Source organism: Sminthopsis crassicaudata, chromosome 2 (assembly GCF_048593235.1).
Source record: "Sminthopsis crassicaudata isolate SCR6 chromosome 2, ASM4859323v1, whole genome shotgun sequence".
Classification (NCBI taxonomy): Eukaryota; Metazoa; Chordata; class Mammalia; order Dasyuromorphia; family Dasyuridae; genus Sminthopsis; species Sminthopsis crassicaudata.
Window position 1 is genome coordinate 114,021,739 of NC_133618.1, and position 14,428 is coordinate 114,036,166.

Genomic DNA, 14,428 nt, shown 5'->3' on the forward strand with positions numbered 1-14,428 from the left:
GGTGTCTATTTAGGGGTCTCTCTGAGTCAACTCACTCTTGACTTATAGTAAGCATTTCCTGTGCCTAATAATTTTATGCTTTCAAGGCTAGACTATAAATCAAATAAAGGCTAGTTGTTTAATAATTAGCAAACAATTCTGGATTTCAGGGTTTGCCAGTTTTCCAAACTTTAGCCTTCTGCCATCTATGATATATAAGAGCGAATTGGGAAAGTAAACAAATACCAAGGGACAAGGTCATTGCTTCTACTTAACTACATTCCGAGCCTTTCATTTTGGATTTGTATATGTTCAGGGCTTATCTTGTGAAGGAGAGTAAATAAGTGTTTGCCTCTGCTAAAAATGGTGGAGAAAGGATAATGGAAGAAATAAGTTCTAAAGGAAGAAGGATTTTTCAATGTACAAGTCTCCAGCTGAGAAGGAACATGGGATCAATCAATCAGTTGGCATTTGTTAAGCACCTACTATGTGCAGGGACTATGTTAAGCACTAGAGACATAAAAAAGCAAAAACCAGTCCATGATCTCAAGGAACTCAGTCTAATGTGAAATGCAAACAACTACATGCAAATGTATATATATATGACAAATTAGAGACAATCAAGAGAAGGAAGGCATTAAAAAACAGTCAGGAAAGGTTTCCTATAGAAGATGATATTTTTAGCTGGGATTTGAAGAAAACCTGGGAAGCCAGGAAGCAGAAATGAAGAGGGAGAGCATGCTAAGCATAGAGAACAGCCAGTGAAAAATACCAGAGGTGGTAGATGGAGAGTCTTTTGCCAAGAACAGCAAGGAGGTCAGTATTACTGACATGTGATATATAATATAGCATATGGAAGAGAGTAAGATATAAGAAGGTTGGAAAGATAGGAAAAGAACATGTTGTAAAGGGCTTTGAGAGCCAGAGGGTTTTTCTATTTGGTCCTGATGGTGATAGGGAACTATGGAATCTGTCGAAAGGGAGGCGACATAATTAGATCTATGCTTTAGAAAGATCAGTTTGACTGTGAATAGGAAATGGATTGGTGCATAAGGTTTATAAAGCACTTCACAATCATTATTTTATCCTTCAGTATTTGAAAGGTTATCATATGGAAGAGAGAATGGACTTATGTTCTTTGTATGATGTAGTAAAAAGAAAGCTAGATTAGAAATCAGTGAATGTGAGTTCAAATCTTGGCTATGATCACTACCTCCCTGCACTGCAGTTCTTACATCTGAAAAAAAAAAGAAAGAAAAAGAAAAAAATTGGAATTGATGACCTCTAAATCTCTTCTAGTTCAAAGTCTATTATCCTATGTCCACCAAACTCAGAACTAGGAGTAACAGTGCTTGGATATATAGTAAGCACTTCATAAATGATTGTTGGGCAGAAATTGTAAAGAGGTAGATTTGTCTGATATGAGGAAAATCTTCTTAACAATTAGAGATATCCCAAGGCAAATTGGGCTATTTGGGAAGGTCAGAAAATATTTCTCCTCCCTAGAGATCTTAAAGGAAAAACTAATGGTTACTTTTGGGAAGAAGTTATAGAAGGGATTCATGCTTGTGAATGGGCTAAGCAAGAGAGTCTATAAGGTTTCTTATAACTCTGTGATTCTGTGGGATAGATCTCAGGAGGTAGGGAGGATTGAGGGGAGAATCCAGCTGAAGGATGGTTCTCAGTAATTCGTAGCCTTCTTTAAAAAGAATCATATAGATGGGTGACAGGGAGACTCTGTAGAAGGTAGATCAATTCAATGATGGACAGAAACAACTACACCCAGAGAAGGAAAACTGGGAAGTGAATGTAAATTGTTAGCACTACTGTCTATCTACCCAGGTTACTTATACCTTCAGAAGCTAATACTTAATGTGCAACAAGAAAATGGTATTTACACACATATATTGTATCTAGGTTATATTGTAACACATGTAGAATGTATGGGATTGCCTGTCATCAGGGGGAGGGAGTGGAGGGAGGGAGGGGATAATGTGGAAAAATGAATGCAAGGGATAATGTTATAAAAAAAATTACTCATGCATATGTACTGTCAAAAAATTATAAATAAAATTTAAAAAAAAGAAGGTAGATCAATGACATAAGAAAACACCTTTTCCTTCTGCCTTTAAAAAAATTAACTCCTTTATAGACTTCAGACAGATAGAGAGAGAGCACACTTTATGAAGTACTTACTATGTATCAGGCATTGTGCTAAATATTGAGAATTCAAACTGAAGAAAAAAAATTTTCCCCTCTCTCAAAGAACTTGCATTCTAATAGAGAAAGACAAAACATGAAGAACAGGGTGGAGCAAAGCAGCAGGTGTGACGGTGGAACAAATTGGAGAGTGAGCAGGTTTTTTGACTTGTCATATTCCTCTAAGAGACATATAATCCTTAAATTGTATTAATGCTTTGCTTCTAGAGCAACATGTTTTACTTATATGGAGATAGTGTTTTAACATTGTTGCTTTTTGCTCTTCTTCTTCCAAATTATCTTTCACTTCTGTATATTTGTATTCTCTATTGGTTATTTTCTCTTTTGATTTTTGGTAAAACTTAAACCATCAAGAAACCAGTAGCAGTGATGTGGTTCATGCCTCAGGAGCAGAGAAGATTCTCAGTTCTAACACATAGCTTAGCCTGCAGAGAAATAACCAATACAGGAATCCAGAACAAAGGGGAACTCACAATTCTGCTTTTCCAGCTAACTGATAGGAATGGAGTCCAGTAGCAAGCTATTCTTCCACACATTCAAATCCAGATCAGGAACGTACAGAGCTAAGACTCGGAGGCCAGCCATCAAACTTTGCACTATATCAGATTTCTTTTCCAAAAAAATTTCCTGTTCCTCAGTCTGTCTCTGAAACCCTGAAACTACATAACACGCAACACTTTCTATAAGCAGAAACAAGACCAAGCCAGACCCCTTCCCCACTCTAGAAGTGTCACAGAACTCAACCATATTATCAAGTATGAAGTCAGGAAGTAGGCTGGAAAAATGAGCAAATAAATGAGTCAGAGCTCTACAAAGTCATCACCCTCAGCTCTCTCTTCCAGAATCATCACAGGCCAGGAATTGGACAAACATCAAGATGATTGAGATGCAGTGGATGACCAAGCTCTCCACCTGCTTTGGCTGTTAAAATAAATTGTTCTCATCCATCCATTCTGCAGGGAGAAGTTTTCACATGATTGTGATAGACATCCCTTAATTCTTCAGTGGGTTTCCACCAAGCACTGTGAAGCTAGTTTAGCTCTTTTGTTATGATGGTTTACTGGAACATGACCACTGTACATGCGATAGCTTCTTGGAGCCATGGTTGAGAATTGGATGAGAGGTGGATAGTCAAGGTAGGTGAGAAGCTCTGAAAAGAGCCTCATCATGTTTATTAGGGATAGGAATTAGATACAGACTTCACTAACAAAGAGGACACTCAGATAATGAAACCCCCTCCACTAATGCAAATCAGTGCCTTCTCTGCAGTCAAAGTCTTAGAAGGCTGCCAATAACACTGTGAAGCCCAAGGCATCATAGTTATATAACTGACACAACTTGAACCTGGAATTTTCCTGGCTTAGAGACAGATGTTCTACTAATCATGCCGTGCTACTTCCAAGCTTTATTATAAAGGTAAACTGAAAAAATGCATACAAAATATTTTTGTAAACCAAATAAAGCTGGACAAATGTAAGTAATTATTGTTATCAGTACTAATGACAACCCTTCAGCTTTTGTTGAAATCCTTTGCAGGTAAAGATTGAAGCAGGGCTGGCTTGATGAGAAAGCAGAGTAGACAGTGGCCTCTATAGTATGACTTGAGGTTCCTTAGGCTTCCCCTGCCCCAAAATAGTTCCCTCATTAACCTATTTCTATAACATATATTTTATCACTAGAACTCCATTCCTTTGGTTTAAGAGGATGATCCCTCTTAAAATTATAGAAATCCAAGGAGGAAATTGATAAATGGTCAAAGGATATGAACAGACAATTTTCAGATGAAGAAATTAAAACCATTTCTAATCATATATGAGGAGATTCTGTAAATCACTATTGATCAGAGAAATGCAAAGTAAGACAACTATGAGATACCACTACACACTTGTCAGACAGGCAAAACAGGAAAAGATAATGACAAATGTTGGAGGGGATATGGGCAAATTGGGACACTGATGCATTGTTGGTGGAACTGTGAATAGATTCAGCCATTCTGGACAGCAATTTGGAACTATGCTCAAGAAGTTATCAAACTGTGCATATCCTTTGACCCAGCAGTGTTACTGCTGGGCTTATATCGCAAAGAGATCTTAAAGAAGGGAAAGGAACCTGTATATACCAAAATATTTGTGGCAGCCCTCTTTGTAGTGGCTAGAAACTGGAAACTGAGTGGATGCCCATCAATTGTAGAATGGCTGAATAAGCTGTGGTATATGAATGTTATGGAATATTATTGTTCTATAAGAAATGACCAACAGGATGATTTCAGAAAGGCCTGGAGAGAGTTACATGAACTGATGCTGAGTGAAATGAACAGAACCAGGAAATCATTGTCCATGGCAACATTAATATTATATAACAATTAATTCTGATGAATGTGGCTCTTTCCAACAATGAGATGATTGATGCCAGTTCCAATGATCTTGTGATGAAGAGAGTCATCTATACCTGGAGAAAGGAATATGGGAACTGAATATGGATCACAACATGACATTCTCACTCTTTTTGTTGTTGTTTACTTGCATTTTGTTTTTCTACTCATTTACTTTCCTTTTTTGACCTGATTTCTCTTGTGCAGCAAGAGAACTGTATAAATATGTTTATACATATTGGGTTTAACATATATTTTAACATGTTTAACATATATTGAATTACTTGCCATCTAGAGGAGGAGGTGGGGGGGAGGAGGAGAAAATCTGAAACACAAGCTATGTAAGAGTCAATGTTATCAAATTATATGTACATGTTTTGAAAATAAAAAGCTTTAAAAAGAAGAAATCCAAGGAGAAGTAACCCATTAAATCATTACTTATCATTTATACTTTAGAGTGATTAATTAAATCCATTTCCAAATGATATGTGCCTTAGGTTGAGAGCTATTTAGGTGAAGGGAGAGAAGAAGGTAAGCTGGGAGAGAACATGAGGCACTGAATATTTTTGAGTTTGGGTTGGGGAATAGGGATGGCACTCAAAAAGGGATTTTCAGGATGAGAAGGAGAGGTTACAGAAAGGAAGGTTGAAGATACTGAAGACAAATGTGTTTGATTTTATGATTTTTGCAGGGGCTAACTGTTGACATGTTTCTTCACATATGATTATCACTTTCAAATCTTGTTATGCTTGGTAGAAACTTGGAAGTTTCTACAATTATTTGTAGATTTATTTGTAATTATTTGTAGAATTTGTAAAATTTCTATAATACAATACAAGACTTTCTGCCTCCTCCATCTGGTATATACCATTTCCCTCTATTGCAATGCATTATATTAATTTGATGGCTAAGGGACAAGTCACCCCATCATCCCATAATTATCTGGTAATTTGTGTTATAGTAGATAATTTATTATTCATTCATTTCGTTATAACTGATTCTTTGTGTTCTTGTGCACAGTAGCACACTAGGCCTTGTCCATGAGGTTTTCTTGGTAAAGAACTGCAGTGATTTGTCATTTTGTTCTCCAGGGGAATCATCTTTTGTCATAATTCTCCACTATGACCTATCTATCTTGTATAGCCTTATACGGCATGGTTCAGTTTCATTGAGCTACGCAAGCCCCTCTGCCATGACAAAGCAATGATCCAGGAGGGGACAATAGATGCTACCATATAGTAAAAGGGAAACATATTTGTTATTGATTGCATACACTCCTCAGATTATATTAAGTTTCCCTTCAGCTCTTTAAACTGAACTCTTTTGACACTTAAATTGCATTGGGGATAGTCCTTGTAGATGAATGATTTTCTGAGTTCCCTGATGCTATCTATGCCTGAAAGAAGCTATTTTTTGCATCTGCATTTTATTTCAAGATCAATGGTGGCTGATACATGATGTTTATTCTTAGCTACAAAGTGTTTTTGGAGTTTAAAAAAAGTTCTTTTTAACCTTTACAGCACTATTTAGTTGGAAGTTTCTACACACAGGAAAAAATATCATAACTAAATTCCTGAAAGAGTATTTGTTGGTGTTGTTTATTTTTGTTCTCAAAGAAGATCATGACATCTGGGGAGTCTTATGTGCTTTATAGCCCAATGATATTGACTGTTTCTCAAGCAAGGCTTTATATCTCTTGACTGCCTGTTCACTGGCTGCCCCCTATGCCTGGAATTCTCCTCAAATTTGCCTCCTGGCTTCCTTCCAATTTAAGCTCTAATACTACCTTCTGAAAGAAAACTTTTCTGAGGACCCACATGTGCAAAAATGTTTGTAGCAGCTTTTTTTTTTATAGTGACAAGGAACTGGAAACTATGATTGCTCATCTGAATAAGTTATAGTAAGTGAATGTTAGGAAATATTATCATTCCATAAGAAATGAACAACAGGATGATTTCAGAGATGCCTAGAGAGACTTACATGAACTGATGCTGAGTAAAATGAGTAGAATCAAGAGAACATTGTGCATGGCAACAAGATTATAAAATGATCAATTCTGATGGACATGGCTCTTTTCAACAATGAGATGACTGAGGACAGTTCCAATGATCTTGTGATGAAGAGAGCCATCTACACCCAGCAAGAGGTCTGTGGGAACTGAGTGTGTATCACAACATATTATTTTTTACTCTTTTTGTTGTTGTTTGCTTGCATTTTGTTTTGTTTCCTGTCAAGCATGATAATTGTGGGATAGAGATATGAGGCAGAGATACTTAATTTCTTTTATTTTAATGCAAAATTTTTCCTGATACCCCTTTAAGCCTGAAAATACCCAGGCTGAATCAGTATTTAGGGATCCTATCAATATATTTCAAGACCAAAATTGTTCTATGGCCAAAGCAATTTAGAAGATGCTGCTTATATCACTTCTGAAAATGATGCTATTAGAAATGTATGGGCTTTGGAATGCCTTTCCAGGAAAGAGAATGAATAGGAGAAAGTCTCCATGATATCCAATCACATTAATTTATGATATAGTTGGTCAGAATTAAGGATTGCAAGTATGATAATGGAACAAAGCAAAGCTAAGTGGTTCATATGAGGACTGAATGGATTTTAACCACCATTTTGAATAATCAGGATAAACAGTGTGTAGTATTATTCAAAAGGCTGAATCTAGAGATAGGAAGATATGAGTTTAAATCTGATACTTACTGGCTATATGACTCTGGTGGTTGGCTTATGCTAGTAAAATATTTTTAAAATTTTCATCCTTGTTACTTTAGAAATTCTAAACTGTTATTTCAATCTAATTATTATATAGTCTAGTCCAAATCTGCAATATGATATCATGGAAGTAAAATTTCAACTCCTGGGCTTAGAATAGATAGATGGTTAATTTCATTCTTATATCAGATTATTAAGGGAAATTTTTTTAAAAATTTGAAAATATACAAATTAATATCCAATATAAAAAGCCTACACAAGAAATACTGTTTCAGTTTCTGGTTAACTTCTTTAATATATCTGATGGAGAAGGAATCAGGGATCTAATTTAGATGTATAGCCATGTCTTTCAGTCATTTTTCAATCTCTTTATGACCCCTTCTGGGATTTTCTTGGCAAAGATACTTGAGTGGTGTGTAATTTCCTTCTCCGGTTCATTTTAGAGGTAAGAAAACTGAGGCAGAATGAAGTGACTTGGACATGGTCACACAGCTAGGAATTATCTGAGACTGGATTTGAACTCAGGTTTTCCTGACTCCAGAACCAGTACTCGATCCCCTGCAGCACCTAGCTTGCCTCTCATAGCCATGTCTAGAAATCCATAAAACTCATAGAAGATGCACAGCACAAATATATTAAAATCCTAGGGAACACAATATTTCAGGTGGCAATAATACATCTGATGCAGTCCTTCGAGGTAACCTCCCCATCCTTCACCTTCTCTGGGATTTGAGGGCAAGAGCAACAAGGATTCTACCTCATGGCATCAAGGATGAATTTTATCTCTTCCCCACCCCCTTCCCCTTGGAAGTCTTCCACTCTGGCTTTCCTTTGCTCAGATTAAAAATGCTTACATGAGGTAAATGATATGAGATCTCTTTCCTGTGATGTTAAAATGGGGCCAGAGTTGAAATTACTCCCTCTCACTTACCAAATATAACCATTTTTTTTCCTTTCCCAATTAAGCAACTTCATCATGCTTATTGATTTGATCCATAAGAAGAGTAATTCAAAGTGTGGTCTCCTGTGAGTTAGCAGTCTAGCTGCCAACCTCCTGAGTGACCTTGAGTCAATATATAACACTATTTCTGCCATTTCTTCTGTGTCAGTAGACAGTCAAACCACCTTTGAACAAATATGACAGTACAGTCTTAAGACAATAAATGCATTGACACATTTCTTTGGGAGGCCAATTTAAAGAAGGGGAAAAAAAAGTCCAGACTAGCACATGATCTCCACACTGAAATAACTGGGATGCTAATGGATGAGCTGTTCCTTTTGTTTTAGATCAAGCAGAGACTCCATTAACCTGTCATTAGAAGATGTCACTTCATTGGCTTCTGTGCTATGAAGGCAAATGGCTAAAAGAATGGCACATTTTTAATAATGTAATCTATAATTATAGGAGCTATTTTCCAAGGCTGACATCTGATCTTTCTTTAAAAGGGAGGCAGTTCTTGCCACAGAACCACTTTTAGACTTTCCTTTCCCTCTCCTTCAATGAGGAAGTAGAACACATTAATTCAAATAAATATATTTAGTTTAATCTCTTAAACTTAGGCCATTTCTAGAATTTTTAAATGTATTTTTTAAGCCCCAAAGGATCTTCCAGTGAAATTTGGTTCTTCCTTTCTCATGTTGTTTGGTCAACCAGTTACCTTCTGGTATTGTACAGGACTATATTTCTAACAAAATATTTGCATTGCTAGTAATTATTCTTTATATGTTGTTTTTTAGTCATTTTTCAGTTTCTTCACAATCCCATTTGGGGTTTTCTTTGCAAAGAAGCTAGAGTCATTAATCATTTCTTTCTCAAACATATTTACAGAGGAGAAAATTGAGGTAAACAGTTACAGTTAAGGGACTTGCCCAGGGTTACACAGGGAGGAATTATCTGAGGCTAGATTTGAACTCAGGTATTTCTAACTTCAGGCCCAGTGCTCTATCTATTATGCCATGTAACTGCCCATCATTTATATAGTCACTTTAAAGTTTACAAAACACTTAACATACATTATCTCATTTGTTACTCATAACTACCTTGTGAAGTAGGTACTAAAGGTACTACCATTTTGCAAATGAAAAAATTGATGTTCAAAGAAATTCAGTGACTGGCTATTTACCTGTTCCCATACTCCATCTATTCTACCACATTGTTTAATTACAAAGTATTTTTATTATAGAGTTTTATTAGAGTTTTTGTTTTATTATAGAGTTGTTGTTTTATTATAAATGTGCAATTTTTAAGTTTGTTACATTCTAAACTATGGGTTTTTTTTAACTATCATCTTGTGAATCGTTATATTTTTCTGTGGGAATACATCTCTGAAATTATAATGGAAACCTGTGAGAAGATCCAAATTCATTTTCACATAATTTCTTTGGTATTTAATGTAAGCTCCTTGTGGACAGGATAATGTTTCTTTCATAGGACACAGTACAGTGTTAGGTATATAGTAAGACCTAAATAAATGTTAAGGTGAATTAAAAATATATCTTTAGACAATTTTGGAGGGAGAGAATCAATCTCTTAATCTCTGTTTTTTTTTAAAACCTGGTTTGAACTGGGATAGGAAAAGTGGGGTTCCCTATAATTTGAACTTTCTCATTGTATAAGTAAATAAATGAAATTCACTTGGGGAGTTTCACCTTTAACATCTCTCTTCTCTTCTTCTTAGTTCTTTTCCCTTTTCTTTTTTCTTAGTGATCTCATTTCATTCCATGGATCCAATTATTATCTATGCAGAGCACTCATTAATCATTGGAGTCAGGTGTAATATCTGTCTTAAAGTATAGAATCACACCACCAATTGGCTGCTGGACACTTGCACCAAATGTCCTGTATCTTAAACTTACCATATCCCAAGGGACACTATCTTTTTTCATAAGCTGTGCACACATTTCCCTGTTTCCACTGAAGGTATAACCATTTCCCTAATAGTCCAGCTCATTTTTACTCTTCCCCTCCCCTCATTTCAACCTTTCAATCCATTGCCAAGATGGCTCTTTTCTGCATCCACAAAAGACTTATATTCTTTCCTCTTTCTTCATTCATGTCGTCATTCATTCATCATCTCAGTTCATTTTTTTAATCATCTCTTATCAACCCTATTTGCTGTTATTCAAACATTTTCAGTTGTGGAGACACTTCATGAGCCCATTTGGGGTTTTCTTGGCAAAGATACTAAAGTAGTTTGCCATTTCCTTCTTCAGCTCATTTTATAGATGACAAAACTGAGACAAACAGAATTAAATGACTTGCCCAGGATCACATAGTTAGTAAATGTCCGAGGCCAGATTTGAACTCAGATAATGAGTGCTCCTGACCACAGGTTCGGTATTCTATCCAATGTGCCTCCTAGTTTCCCATCAGCCCTATTATAATGTCCTTAATTTATCTCCCTGCTTTTTTCCAATCCATCATCCTCATGCCAAAATAATATGAGATCCAGATCTGAGCAGGCTACTCCCCTTCTAAAAAAAAAAACCTTCAGTGACTTCCTGGGGCCTCCAGAATAAAATATAAATGTCCCCGCCTCCCATTTAAGGTCCTCTGCCATCTCATTCCTGCTAAGGACTCCTAGCTATTCCCCCCAAACCCTGATATTCCATCTCCTGCCTCCATTCACTTTCATTTCCTTCATGTCAGTCAATAAACATTTATTAAATATCAACTATGTACCATGCTGGAGCAGGAAATAGCAACTCAGTCCAGTACCTTTGCCAAGAAAATCCCAAATGAGGTCACATAGAATCAGACATGACTGAAATGACTGAACAACAGAAATGTACCAGACATTGTGTTAAATTCTGGTGATACAAAGAAAGGCAAGAGAGAGACCCTGAATTGAAGGAGTCCACGATTTAATGGAGGAGACAACAAACAAAAAAAAATAAGCGCAAACTAGTTACGTACAAGACGTACTCCCTCCTCAGTTACACCTCTGGCTGATCACACAGGGTCATGCCTTAAAATAAATAACCTAGCTCATGTTTATATAGCACTTTGCAAAATATTTTCCTCACAACAACTCTGTTAAGTAGGTAGTGTAAGAATTATTGCCTTCATATCACAGATGAGGAAAAGCAGAATGGTAGCTAGTAAGTATCAGAGGCAGATCATTTAACTTCATTAATCTCTGTTCCTTATCAGTAAAATAAGAGAATTGAATTAGATCATTTTAAAGGTTTCTTCCAATTTTAATATTCTATGATTCTTAGCAATTCTAATAGATAGCTATATAAGGGGAAAAGAAAAAGCCCACAGGAACATCCCACAGAAGCTATTTCAAGATGTCACTAATGGAATCTTGAAAAGGAAGATTTCCTGCAGAATGACTCTAGTTGCTACATTACATGTGACATTCTTTTAATATCAAAGTTTGTGAGTCTGAAGGAAGTTGTTCTGACAGGCTGGGGACTAATATTACTCCTCGTTATATGAATATTACATTCAGTATCACCATGATGTAAGGCTAACTGGTATTCTAAGTCAGTGAGTGAATTGGTATTCATCATCTCAATCAGCGTATTACTCACAATGATGAAATCAGAGATAAGCTATGCAGTGGTGGAAGGAAATACAGACATCTGAGTTGTAAGGAAATGGCACTTCCTGCTGATGCTAAGCCACTAAGTTAGAGAAGAGACTCAGTTGAAATAAAAAATGGATTTTTTTTCCACTCAAGGACTGATCAGAAGATTCTGATTATCTTGGCAGTCTCTGTAGTATTAGTAGTAGTGGTAATAACAGCAGCAAAAAGTAGTAGTAGTAGTAGTAGTAGTAGTAGTAGTAGTAGTAGTAGTAGTAGTAGTAGTAGTAGTAGTTGTTGTTGTTGTTGTTGTTGTTGTTGTTGTTGTTCTTATTGTTGTTGTCATCCTCCTTTGTGCAGGTTTGGTGGGTACTATGGTGGAGTCACTAAAGGCTATTGAACCCATCATCTGGGGGTTAGGGGGCAGCTAAATGACACAGCGAATAGAACACCTGTCTTGAAGCCAGGAGGACCCAAGTTCAAATCCAGCCTCAGATACTTAATACTTACTAGCTGTGTGACCCTGGACAAAAACAAATAACTGGGCTGTGTGGATAATATGTAGGGACAAGGTTTACAGAAGAATTATTCCTTCTAGTTCAAGGATATCACTTCTTTCACTTCATGGGATAAGTTTGGAAGTCTGACACTGAAGAGAATTTAATAAAAATATACAACTATTTGCCTCCTTCTTCCCTCCCAAAGACTTTTCATAGTTTGGCCTGGACATTGGAAATTAAGTTGATATATACCCTATGAAGATCCCAAGATATCCCTGGGCAGTGTGTCATGATGGGTAGAGCATTATCCTTGTGATCTTGGCCAAGTCATGTCAATTCGGTGAGTCTCATTTTTCTCTTCCATATTTCTCAGCTTTGTGCCTTCATTAACATTCAAATTCTCTTGTGTATTATCTCATATGTACTTATAAATGCACTTGTGTTCCTTAATTGAATAAAATCTCATTGTTACTATATCCCTTGTACCAAACACAAATGCAAGAGGGAATGCTTGCTGATTGATTGAATAATGAGGACAAAAATAATAGCAACTTCCTCATTGGATTATAGGATCATAGTAAAGTGATGGCTCTCAAGCCTTGAAGGAATCTCAGAAACCATCTAATCCAAACTTCTGATTTTACAAATGAGGAAACTGAGGCACACTTGCCTAATGTCACATAGGTAATAAGCATCATCTGAATCCAGGTCCTTTGACTCCAGAGACATTTTTTCTCTCCACTATTGTGAGGATCAAATGAAATCATGTCTCTATAGCACCTTTCAAACCTTACTATATAAGGTACTTAAGGTACATTGTGAGTTATTATTATTATTATCTTAGAATCCAGGTATCTCCTCTTGGTCCTGTCCTAGGGAAGATCTGAAATCTAGGCTCAGCATTCTTGGACTTATTTTTAGCCTTTGTTGATACTATTGGCTGTCTAACTTGTATATTCTTTGTCTCAAAATAAAATCTGTAAAACAAAAAATCTTCTGAGGACACGTGAAGTTAAAGCCAGGAAATTCAGCAACAGTCTTAGACACCTGACAATATTCCTTACTCTTCAGTTTTCTCAGACAAGCACATTTTTCTGTCTCAGTTTTATTCAACTTTCAATGAAAACTAATTCATCTAGAAATAAGATTCATGAGAGTTTTAAGGGCCATAAGGATTAACTTTGAATAGGGAGTGCCTAGTCCTATATTCTAGTTGCTACTGATTCATGGGTAATATTAAGCAAATAATTTTATTTTTATTAAAGCTTTTTAATTTTCAAAAGATATGTATATATAATTTTTCAACATTAACTCTTACAAAATCTTGTGTTTCTATTTTCCTCCCTTTCCCCCCAACCTTTCCTCTAGATAGCAAGCAATCCAATATATGTTAAACATGGTAAAAGCATATCTTAAATCCAATATATGCACACATATTTATACAATTAACTTGCTACACAGGAAAAATCAGATCAAAAAGGAAAAAAAATTAGAAAGAAAATAAAATGCAAGCAAACAACAAAAAGAGTGAAAATACTATGTTGTAATCCACATTCAATTCCTACAGTCCTCTCTCTGGCTCTCATCTTCAAAAGGTTATTGGAACTGGTCTGAATTACCTCATTATTGAAGAGAGCCACGCCCATCAGAACTGATCATTGTATAATCTTGGTGTTGCTGTGTATAACGATCTCCTGGTCCTGCTCATTTCACTCAGCATCAGTTGATGTAAGTCTCTCCAGGCCTTTCTGAAATCATCCTGCTGATCTTTTCTTACAGAACAATAATATTCCATAACATTCATATACTGTAACTTATTCAGCCATTCTCCAACTGATGAGCATCTGCTCATTTTCCAGTTTCTGGCCACCACAAAGAGGGCTGCCACAAACATTTTGGCACATACAGGTCCCTTTCCCTTCTTTAGGATTTCTTTGGGATATAAGCCCAGTAGTAACACTGCTGGGTCAAAGGATATGCACAGTTTGGTAACTTTTTGAGCATAGTTCCAAATTTAAGCAAATAATTTTAGTTCGTTCTATTTGAGTGTCCCAAGTTATATGTTGGGAGGATGACTTTTGCCTCCTTTGTATGATGTG

The 14,428-nt window shown here is 36.2% G+C and overlaps 1 long non-coding RNA gene across 1 annotated transcript in view; it reads left to right on the plus strand.

The window, feature by feature from the left end:
• LOC141554766 (uncharacterized) overlaps window positions 1-14,428 on the plus strand; it is a 54,069-nt gene that overhangs the window by 20,748 nt on the left and 18,893 nt on the right. Inside the window, exon 3 of the long non-coding RNA XR_012485941.1 lies at window positions 12,535-12,669. This is a non-coding gene — a long non-coding RNA (uncharacterized LOC141554766). The remainder of the gene's footprint in view (window positions 1-12,534; window positions 12,670-14,428) is intronic.